The sequence below is a fragment of the Zeus faber genome (genome assembly GCF_960531495.2).
Source record: "Zeus faber genome assembly, chromosome: 18".
NCBI lineage: Eukaryota > Metazoa > Chordata > Actinopteri > Zeiformes > Zeidae > Zeus > Zeus faber.
In genome coordinates this window covers 20,965,593-20,977,195 of record NC_137210.1, presented here as the reverse complement: position 1 = coordinate 20,977,195, position 11,603 = coordinate 20,965,593, and the positions used below count along the sequence as shown (strand labels likewise).

The 11,603-nt window shown below is 41.8% G+C and overlaps 1 long non-coding RNA gene across 1 annotated transcript; it reads left to right on the top strand.

The window, feature by feature from the left end:
• The first annotated feature begins 1,562 nt into the window (after positions 1-1,562).
• LOC307244198 lies at positions 1,563-6,783 on the top strand. Its single transcript, XR_013844645.1, has 3 exons — positions 1,563-1,684; positions 3,096-3,511; positions 5,549-6,783. It is a non-coding gene; the product is annotated as an uncharacterized lncRNA (long non-coding RNA).
• Positions 6,784-11,603: the final 4,820 nt, after the last annotated feature.

Genomic DNA, 11,603 nt, shown 5'->3' with positions numbered 1-11,603 from the left:
GAACCCTGTGTATTGAGGCCTGCAGCTATATTTATTATTATTATTAGGGGTCCAGCCCACCTATTATCATTGTAGGGATTTTTTTTATTTTTAATCTCTGCATCTTTTGGGTTTAAAGTATTAGGAACAGGACAATCATAGAATGCACAGACGGGGTTGAGGTGTCGTTATAACCGGGATGTTTCAGACATCTTTTAGTTCGGATTTGATCAATATCGATGTACGTTTGGAGCAGAAATTATTGAAAAACTGTCGTCATTTTATCGGAATAAAAAATAAGTTAAATAAACAAAGTCCAAGCGTCTGCCCCTCGGAAACTCGTTCGCCAAATCCAGCCAAATCTTTTGTGTCTGCACTGCATGATCCAGGAACAATCGCAATTGTTAATACACAGTTCTTGAACTGAAACTCGGAAAATCATGTATTGCTACCTGCAGCTATATTTATTGTCATTGATGTTGTCGTTGTTGTCATTATTATTATTATCATTATTATTATTATTATTATTATTCATCCTGCAATAGATGTCTTTAACACACAATTCTAAATTCAGTTTGTGTAATTTCTTTGTCATCACTAATTTCTGAGAGAATCCAATCCAACGGTGAACGATTTGACGACATTATTTGAACTGGCCCACAAAATAAGCTTGAACATCTCTAAATCCTCCCCCTAGCGATAAGGATTTCCCGTTGCTTTTCTTCAGCAGTTATTTAGCCAATTCGCAGGAAGGCCACTTCACGTCACATTTTTGAGATTCTAAATTCAGCCGTGTGACATGAAGTGTTACCTTTCTGGAGGTGACTTCCAGACCTGCACTACAGCTGGCATACAGGGTTCATCCTGGGTGCTCCCTTATTTTGGCTTTACTTAAGGTTTTAATCTCTGTGCGGAGTCGACGTCCCCACATGTTGGCCGACACTCCAAATTGAATTGATTGTGACTGCCGGTTTATTCCAAATTCCGAGGCAGAACGTTGCGTGTGAAATACCTAGTACAACCCAAATCAGCCATAGCTCATTAACTCCAACCTGCTTCAGGCTGACCAGCTACATTCAAGCTGTTTGGCACAAGGTCAGAGGTCACACTGACTGACAGTCCAGATACAAAGCGAAATATCAGGCACGCTGACGTTTGAGGACAAATTAGATAAGAAAAAAAAATACATCAATGTGGTATGAAAATGATTAGAAAGCAAAACACCTGAAATGATGAATAGAAAGATATTCAGTACGAGTCCATGCTGGACATCGCCGCGCATGCGCAGCAGGGCAGCCGGACGCGCCGAGCCTCAGCGATGAAAGGTTCGATTCTTTTTAAGAGATTTTGTTTCCCGACGATGGACTCGGTAATAAAGAGCCGTTCGATTCTCCGACCCGTCGTCCGCTCGACTCGGTCGGTGAGCGAGGGAGGCTTTTACTGTGAACAATTAACCAGAGCCATGAGAGCGGAGGAGGCGGAAGAACGCAGCGAACGAACGACCCCTTGGTCGGCGTGTTTTCCGACTCCTTCAAAAGATGCGTTCGCTCTGACCAGATCGTGGGCGAGTCCCGCGCCGGCAGAGCCTCTCCGACATGGCGGCCTCTGAGCCGGGAGACCGAGTGCGCGCAGGGAGTGAGGAGCTCCTACGCAGAGGCCGTCCACAGCCCGCGGTTGTGAGAAGGGCTGGGCACGTCGTCGTGAAGTAAGCGACAACACATTATTATTTTTTTCTCGTTTTTGTCAATTTTGCTCCGTTCTGACTCCCGACTGCCTAGCGTCACGCTAGCTTGGCGGCTAGCGTAGTCGCATCAACTCGCCATTTTGTTTTGAAACGTGATTTTTCTTTTTTTTTTTCCACTCTGCTTCCACGGTCGCTCTGTCAACGCTAATATGAAGCAGTGCGGGTAAAGCGCAGGCTTCTGTCTAGACGTTGGGAACAATTCATCTAACCGATTGTAGCAGTTGACCACTGCATCAACAGTCCTGCGTCCTCAGTGTTCGGGAGCGGTGCAGTGTTTCTCAATGACCAGACGCACGTCTCGTCAATACAATTGAGGGTGGTTTGCATGAGGGTGGTTTGCAAGAGGGTGGTTTGCATGAGGGTGGTTTGCATGAGGGTGGTCTGCATGAGGGTGGTCTGCATGAGGGTGGTCTGCATGAGGGTGGTTTGCATGAGGCCGTCGGTGAGTAAGCTCAAAACTCCACGTTTTACCTCAAGCTGCGCGCGTATAGAACGTTATGTAATGCGGCAAAACGTCTCCCCGTTCCAGAAGTATAGGATGTGTCATTTACACGTAAAGTATCTCCACAAAACATCCAGTTTCCTACTTATCCCTACCTAATTAAATACCATTGCTACGGGGAGATAATAATATAATGGACATAACAATAAATGTCTTAATAAAACCTTTTGGAAGAGATGATTTTAGTGAGGATTTTACTTATAGTGACATTTCTTTAAAATTCCACTTGGGTTTGGATGGAAACATATGATTGTGCATCTTGTCCTTTTACAAAAGGATGGAGATCTGCTCAAATAATTGAATCAGGCGATCATGTAATAAGTCTAGTCTTTTAATTGTCACACCACAACACGTGCATTACGTGCCGTCACGGCCGACACACATGCAGATGGAGGCTGTGAAATGTCTTTTCCGCATTTTTCCCCATCGAGGCTTGTCCTTCCTCCGGGAGGGGGGGGGCAGGCCAAGAAGGGTGGGCAGCTTACAGTACAGCGCCCGAGGACCAACTTCAACGCTTCCATCGCTGGACAGACGATGTTAGATATGATAGTACAACACGATTATTGTGACCGCTCTACTAAACAGCGCTCCTGGAACGGTCTTCATGTAATGGCGGTGTATTTCAACTGGCACGGCAAAGTGCGGCTTAACAAGGGCTTTTTTTTTTTCAAAATTAGCAGTAACTTTCCTCCACGTGGCAAGTAGTTTGTAAACGAACACGGGGAAATGTTATTCATTGTGAAAATCACATATTGCATATTATTGTAAGCTTTGATTAGATTTATGTATTAGAAAACTCAACGCAAAGTGTATATAGTAGAATGCACCATCTTGAGGTTTCACACAACTTTCTTGGTGTTTGTATTTCAGTCTTGCTTCCAGACCTCCAGCAGCTCTCTGTCTATAAAGAGGAGCTTCCCCCTGAGCAACAGGAGCGGAGCCCCGGTCTGTGCAAGGAGGGGTCAGGGCCCCCGCACATTAAAGGGGAAGAGGAGGAACTCTGTGTCTCTCCTGTTGCTTTGAAGAGTCCGCTCAGTGGTCCCAGTTTTATCAAAGCCAAACTGAGGAGAAGAGCGAGGCAGAACCTGCAGCCAGCACCTCAACCGAACAGATGGAAACAAAAGCTGATGGAGACGACTGGGGAGTGTCTGAAGCAGCCAGTCGCTCAGATCCGGCTGCTGCTTTAGAACCAGCTGGTGCGGAGCAGCTCTTCACTTCACACTCTTCTGAAACGGAGACTGAAGACAGTGATGAAGATCGGAAGGAGACCAAAGAACCTCATAAAGGTATATCAGATGATTTTCTTTTTTTTTTATCCGCCAAGAAAAATTCGGGCATTGAAACGGTGTACCGTGTGAGTGCAGTTCACCATGTTCTGAAAGGGTGGTGCGCCCGAGCCCCCGCGCCTATTGAAATCCAACTTAAGAGATTACTTTTCATATATTCATGAATGTATTCATGTACTGTGTGTTGTGGTTATATATGTGGTTGATTGTATTTTACATGTTATTTTGGACAAATTTCAAAGGGAATTTTTCTTTAAGACAACAAAGTCTGATCCTGTCTTACACAAATTACAGTTCCCATCATACATTTCTCACACTATCCAACTGTGGTTGAATAGTGAGAGCAGTATAGTAAATAAATGTACTTTGCCTTTCCGTTGGTTAATTTAACAACTGTTTTGCGATTGGAGCTCTCTCTGTTTTCCTACGTCTGTCCTATAAAGCCTGTAGGTTCATGTAAACATCTCTGCAGAGCAATGCAGCGAAGGGGGTCACGTGTAACCGTAGCTTGGAAAAGCTTGCGGAGGAGCCGACACGCACACCTCCTAAATCTCAAACAAGCTGATTGATTAAATTGTCCAACTTCTTTTATCGGAGGGGGGTTTTAAACGAAAATTAAATTTAGTGGGTAGAAGCGCACCTAGGAAAGATAAAAAACAATTACATTTACTGGTCAGGACTGAGTTAGGGTTGAACGATTGGACGAACATATCGGCATTTGGCTGAGTCAGTCGGCGTTTTTTTATTTTTTATTTTTTTTTATTTTTGGGGAGGCCATTTCTGTCCTTTTTATTTTGATAATTGAATGGTCTGTTTCCTTGAGAATTTAACTCTGCAAATTATTAGCCTGTCTTTAAAACCTAGTGTGTCGCCGCCAACAATGATTTAAGTGACTTCTCTGTGCGATTTTTACTTCCGGGTGAAATCAATGCGCTGTTTGGTCGAGATGTTACGATACCATTTTTCCGACACCTGAACTTGCATATCGGCCCATACCGAGTAGCAATCCGATACCAGTGCGTTTTAAATTGATCATTTACTACTACTACTACTACTACATTACTAATTAATTATTACGACTAATATTTATTATATTGGATAGTCCTCGCTTTTGGCAAACCACATGGCTTTGGTATCACAATGAGTGATGTCACTCAGCCAATCAGAAGCTTGATTACTATCCACAACAGTCCACCATTCACAGGAGAGCTTCTTGGACAGATCCAGTCAGCTTCAAGCCATGTGCAGCTTTTGAATTTTGTTGACGCTTTTGCCATTTGCCAACAGATGCAAAGAATTGTATAAGGCCAAGTTGAGATGATGGAGACTTTCGACGACACCATCGTTGTAAATTATTTTTTGCAGACAGAGCAATTATTTTTGCAGACAGAGGCGACTAAGGAGCATGAGACTTATCCAAGCCAGATCAGTGAGAATGGTTTGCAAAACAAGCAAATATATCGCAATTGGGCTGTGGGTGGTCGGAAGGAACATTTTGACATATCGCCCAACCCCGGACTGAGTGGGCTAACATCCTCTACATCATTCTACAAAGATCCACGTCTCAAATTGTCCTTTCTATCCCCTCCCTGCATTCTGAGCACAGGAGTGGAATAGCAGTGTTCAAAAGTATTTCCCTCAGGGTGGTCTTCCCTGTCTGCAATATTTTATATCTCTTCAAGTAAATGTTAGATATCGTCAAATTTCACACTATTGACTGTCAATAGGTTGGGTTATATTCTTTGTGGGTCAAATAGTTCGCTATGTAGTTGCAGTGTTAAGTGTAGGTTTGTCTGAGTGAAAGCTAAACAGCAGAAGCTATGCAGTTGCCAGGCGCGCCACTGCGATACGTATGCTAGTTCTGAAATAATTTCAAGTCAGTAAGTGGGATAGTGACATAATGCAGCCAGCCGGTCAATCTTGCAAATCAACCCTCTTTTTCAGTGATCAGCCGTAACTCAACATACTAAATTCTTTGTGCCCTCTCTTACTTGTTTTAAAATCCACTCTTGTCCTTCTTTCCCTCTCCTCTCTTAGGTTCACATCACAGAAGACGTCAGTCTAGCCACAGAGGAAAGAAAGCTTACGACTGTGAGCAGTGTGGGAAGAGGTTCAGTCGGTCAACCAATCTCAAGATTCACCAGCGCACGCACACGGGAGAGAAGCCGTACTGCTGTGAACACTGCGGGAAAGGGTTCAGTCGGTCAACCAATCTCAAGATCCACCAGCGTACGCACACAGGAGAGAAGCCGTACCCCTGCGAAGACTGCGGGAAAAGATTTAGCCGCCTCAATAATCTCAAAACACATCAGAGATTTCACACTGGAATGAGACCTTTCGACTGTGAACAGTGCGGGAAGACCTTTTGCACAAAGAGCCATCTCAATAAACATCATCTGAGTCACAAATGAGAGCGACTGCGCCGCTACGCAGAATGCTGGCGCCCGAATTACTGGTAGCAGGTGAGAGTGGCCTTGAAGTCTCTCCCCGGGCGCTGCACTAAGAGCCTTCTCACATGATGGACCCATTAGAGAAGCTTCCCAAAGAGGATGTGGAATGTTAAAATTTGATAACAGGGCCGGGATGACACCAGCTCTTCATCTTTGCTAAATGGAATTGCATGTTTTGCAGCACTCCGACCACCTCGCTTCAAAAAGGCCGAACAGACCAAGGTAATGATAGTTTTGTTTTTTAATGCGTTGCGAACTCTCGAATACAAAGCGAAAAACGTGAGACTGAGACGATCTGCCGTTTCCTTTTTATTTTTATTTTTTTATTTTTCCCCTCGCCCCAGAGAGCGCCCTCTCTGTTCTCCCTACCACTGTCCGAGAGTTCCACCGTGTCATCGCACCTAAAGAAACATTTGATCCAAACTGCCCGTCAAACCCTGCCTTGTGTTCTTTCTGCTGTTGAATATTAGTTACATACTTATATTGAAGTTATTTTGTAATGTAATCCTTCCTTAGAAGATAGAAAAGCTATTGTGTGTTGTTGTGTTTTGCTCCTGCTCTGCTTTGTGTTTTCCCTTCAAATAAACGTTTGCTCAACCCTTCACTGCTTACAGCCCTATATAGTTTTGGCTTTCAACAAAATGTCAGACACTCTGTTAACGCATTCATTTTAATCATGGCTAACTATTATTACTGTTTGTGAAGTGTATAAGTTATTGGTTGTTTAATTCCTAATTTGCCTTTGTAAATGTTATTCTCATACTTAAATATTGACAGAGCTTTTTTTTTGTGTTTAATCTTTTTATTGAGAAGCATTGTATTGTACAGACAGACGGTTTCACTGCTTCTGTTTTAAATTCCATATAAAATAACTTACAATTCTCAAAAATGAAATGTATGTATTATTGCGAAAACTAAGATGCGTTTTACAGTTTCCCGGGTCTGTCAACTCCTTGTTGCTCGTCTACCACTTTGCGGTCTACGCAGTGCAATCTTTAAAACAACCATCCATGTTTGCCTGTAAACTAGAACTTCTCACCGTGTCGTCTGTGGAAATAGAGCTGCACTCTGACGGGCAGCCACGTCAATTATTATTATTTTTTCCTCGGATTACATTTTCAGTAAGTTACGTTTCCATGAAATACGAGAAACGTATTTCTGTGCGGCTTTTAATCCGGCAAAGTAATGTGGACAAAGGATTTGAAATATCAATCGAACAGATCTACTGACATTTACCAGGTAAGAAGCTAGATGAATACACATGTAAATGATAGTTTGGTAAAAACTATAGAGTAACCGATTCCACGATGTCCAATGGACACGGTCCAACTGGTCAATGGAAATCTGTGCATTTATAGTATATAATATGATGTCATTAAGCATCTTAACTGCTAATCTCATGTCATTCATTTTATGAGACGTGTTATGTCTTAGTTAACCAAAACAAACTGAATATTTTGGGTCATTTGTTCAGTTTTTCACCTACATATGCTCCGCATGTGGATCGATTTAGATTATAAATTGAAACTATGAGGTCCTTGTTACATAGAGGTTCAAACGACACCTCAACCCTGTTCGTAGCTTATGCTGGAGAATGTCTTACAGATTGTTTTAGCCAGGTTGGACATATTTCAGCGTTGGACGTACTGGCTGATCGGCGTTAAAATCCCTCAAAATTGTGTCTGTTTTTCGCTAATATCTGCTCCGTATGTGTCTGGATTTGGATGAAACTTCAACCACAAGGTAGCGCGGTTCAAACGAGACAGATTCAAGAGGTTAAAACCATGTTCTTGTGTTATGCTGAAGTTGCTTTTCCAGATAGTTTTAGGCTTCAATATTCTGAGTAACAATAACAATAAGGGGCGGCTGTACAATCACAATACAAATTATTTTCCTCTAAGAGAAATTGTCGCTGAGCCAACCTAAACCATAACAAGTCTTGGGATATTCCTAGTATAATGAGAATTGCTTCTGGCTCTATTTGCACTTGAAGTATGTGTGAGAATAAATGAAAAATGTCTGTCCAGAGGTTTTGCAGTTTACGACAAAGTGCAAATCTGTGCTGGCTTGGCCTCAGACGGCATCTATCACATAGAGGTGAAATTTCTGGAAAGAATTCTGTCTTCACTTTAGATTAACTAAAGAACTTTAAATTGTATTAAGCAGTGTCTTGCGTTAATGGAACATGCATGAATATATTCTAGACTATCCTCCCAAACGTCATTTGGTATTTGTATCACCATTTATTTTTCCCATGCTGTTTTGATATTATCAATAGAAGGCATTTAAAAGTTTTGAAAGGCATTGTACAGATAAGAAATTACACTGTTTGATCCAACACTTAATCACATATTGATAAATATTATCAGGTTTTGCTGTGACAAAATTAGGAATTCATGTTTTCACATAATCTTTGGCCTGAAGGTTTCTGAAAAACTGATGAGGTATTTTATTTTTCTCCAACTGTTGAAAGAAAGCAAATGTTCCGTCTGCATATACAGTCGATCACCAATTGTGTGTATTCAGAAGTGACTGTGTCCGATTGGGAAGACCTGAAGGATTGACAATAGGATTGATCAAAGAGAATTGCTCTACAATTGTAAGTACTGGAGGTAAGTTTCATTTAGAAGGATATAAATGTAAATTTAATTCAACACAGACAACAATTTGATTATATAATTATAGAACCCAGAATCGTGATTGTGGCTCGTGTCGATAAAGCACATTTTAGTATTTTTAGAGCTTATAGAGCTTGTTGTGCGTAATCACTGGGTGTCATGACATTTCACTGCATACAGTATATGTATGACCGTATGTATATATATGTGACAAATAATCTCTTGAACTTGAACTTCCCAAATTCTACCATAAAGCAAATGTACTATCCAGAATGGAAGGGGAAATGGGGAGTAGAAAAGACAGTGTTAGATTTGAAATGTGCTTTTTTTTACTGTTTTCATATTCAAAGGTACCCTTGTATAGGGTCCAGGGCCGGAATTCGATCACTTTAACCTTGAAGGGCTTACTCTTCAGGACAGGTCTATAAACAATAAATAATCACAAACATCAGATACTGACTGTACAGCTAAAGTGCAGTTAAACAATAAGTATTTAAATAAACAAACTCAAAATAGTATCTAAAATTTAACAAAAAATAAGTACTGTACATTTTTTGCCCTGTTAAGGTACAGACCATTATTCATGGCTTGGGTATTGCTGTTCTATAAGCAGTAAAATAATATTAACATTTTATATCCTATTTTATATTATTTCCGATGCTTGAAGGCAGCACGGTATTTGGATGGTAGCATTTCCAACAGGCCTTAAATGCAGTGGTGCTACCTTTGGAAAATATCCCTCTCAACTTGCTGTTGCGTGGCACTTAGTGTTAAATACCACAAACCATTAATATTAGTGCATATTACAGGTGTCGTGCCAAAAAGTGATTGCAGCATCTACCTTATCACCGAAAGATTATTTATGCCTCAAAATGACTTGGTTTCATTACTGAGCGTTATATTTGAAAGATTATAGCCCATCCAGTCCTTTTTACCTGTTGAAATAGATTTGTTGAAATAGCTTAAAGAGCCAAAACCAGTATGTCCCTTTCCACTTGGCATAAAGTGCCTCATTTATTTTTCCCATGCTGCCTGGCTGCCTGGGGGGCAGCCAGGGGCAGTGGGCAGCATACAGCGATGCACCCAGGGACCAGTTAAAAATGTCCATTGCTGGTCAGACGACAATGTTCTTCATGTTTTCGGTGAGGTTTCTTACTGATGTTACATGGAGGAAACCCCATGTGAGCACGGGGAGAACATGCAAACTCCACAGGGAAAGGACCCAGGTGGGAATTTAACCTAGGACCTTTTTGCTGTGAGGTAGCAGCGCAATGCACTGTACCCACAACCAGATATTACGAAACAAACACGGAAAGGGATCGCCAATTGCATTTGTTTATTTTTAACAGTATTTCTGGTTTTGTTTGTGGGTATAATTTTGAGACTTGTCACCTGGAGTGAGCTGAATCATCTGCAGCTCAATGTGACTAAGACAAAGGAGCTCATAGTGGATCTGAGGAGGGTAAAAACATCCGTGACCCCTGTTTCCATCCAGGGGGTCCCTGTGGACACTGTGGAGGAGTACAAGTACCTGGGGGTGTACTTCAATAACAAGTTGGACTGGACCAGAAGCACCGAGGCAGTCTACAAAAAGGGCCAAAGCCGACTCTATTTCCTACGGAGGCTGAGGTCCTTTAACATCTGCCGGACGATGCTGAGGATGTTCTGGCCTGGTCTGTTGTGGCCAGTACGATGTTCTTGGCTGTCACATGCTGGGGCAGTGGGCTGAGGGTCGCAGACAACAACAGACTAAACAAACTAACCAGGAGGGCCGGTGATGTCGTAGGAGAGGAGCTGGACACCCTGACGACTGTGGCAGAGAGGAGGATGCTGTCCAGGCTTCAGTCCATCTTGGACAATGTCTCACACCCTCTCTACGACACACTGGCCCAGCAGAGGAGCACCTTCAGCAGAAGACTCCTCTTACCCAGATGCACCACAGTGTGCGACAGGAAATCATTCCTGCCTGTGGTCATCAACCTCTACAACACCTCCCTCAGAGAGTCAGACACCCCCTCTCTGTAATCTGACCTCAAAACACAGATATCCACTTCTGCACTTTCTTCTTCTTGCACATTTTTAACTGTACATTTTACACTTTACCATCTATATAGATATGTTTATATATATTTATATAAATATGTTTCTTAATAATTATTATATTTTTTATGTTTATATGTTGTCTGTAGATTTGGAGTTGTAACGAAAGTAATTTCCCCCTGGGATTATTAAAAGTATTTCTGATTCTGATTCTGGAAGTGAAAAAAAGTGTCAGCCGCTGTGGGGATATTAGCAAAGCAACACCCCCTATTATCAAAAGAGATCCAAGAAAGCTCCAAAAAATTTAATTAAGGAACAAAGAATAATCCTACACCATGGCCAGTGGAAGGAACATTTGACATTGATGTGTGTGCAGAGACGGACATCCTGATAAAGAATTATAAGTCCAATGGAAAAAATAAAAAATAAAAGCAAAAAAGGATAAGAGAATTACATGTGATAACTTTACTCAAAAGACAGGGAGACAAACAACCAATCACGACGAGACACAGGGGTATGTCAAAGTATACACGGTGAAGACGGACACTTGTGAAATAGAAAATGCATTTGAACAGATTGAGTGTCCCTATCTTTTTGCTATACTGAAAAAGTTTGATAACCCGAGAATTCATGGAATTCTCCAGGGGAACTCTGTTTGATTACTTGAGTTTCTCAACTCTGCTCATAATTTTAGTTATACTTTTATAGTCCTTTGGCTTTAGACTCACTTGCAATTCACCAAGGATATAGCTCTCTAGCTATAGTGGTACAACCAGACCATGTTTCCAGGACAAACAACCTGTAAGTTCAATAACCAGCCTCACTATTTCCTATAAATTTCCAGGCTCAAACAGGCCTGATGTTTTACCTTTTAACTTTTCTAGTGGCACGCAGACAATACAATAACCACTAGTCTTATCTCTTCTCCAGCAGGCTACACTCCCCTGCTCTCTGTTAACAGCGGTATCCACAGCAAAACTTATG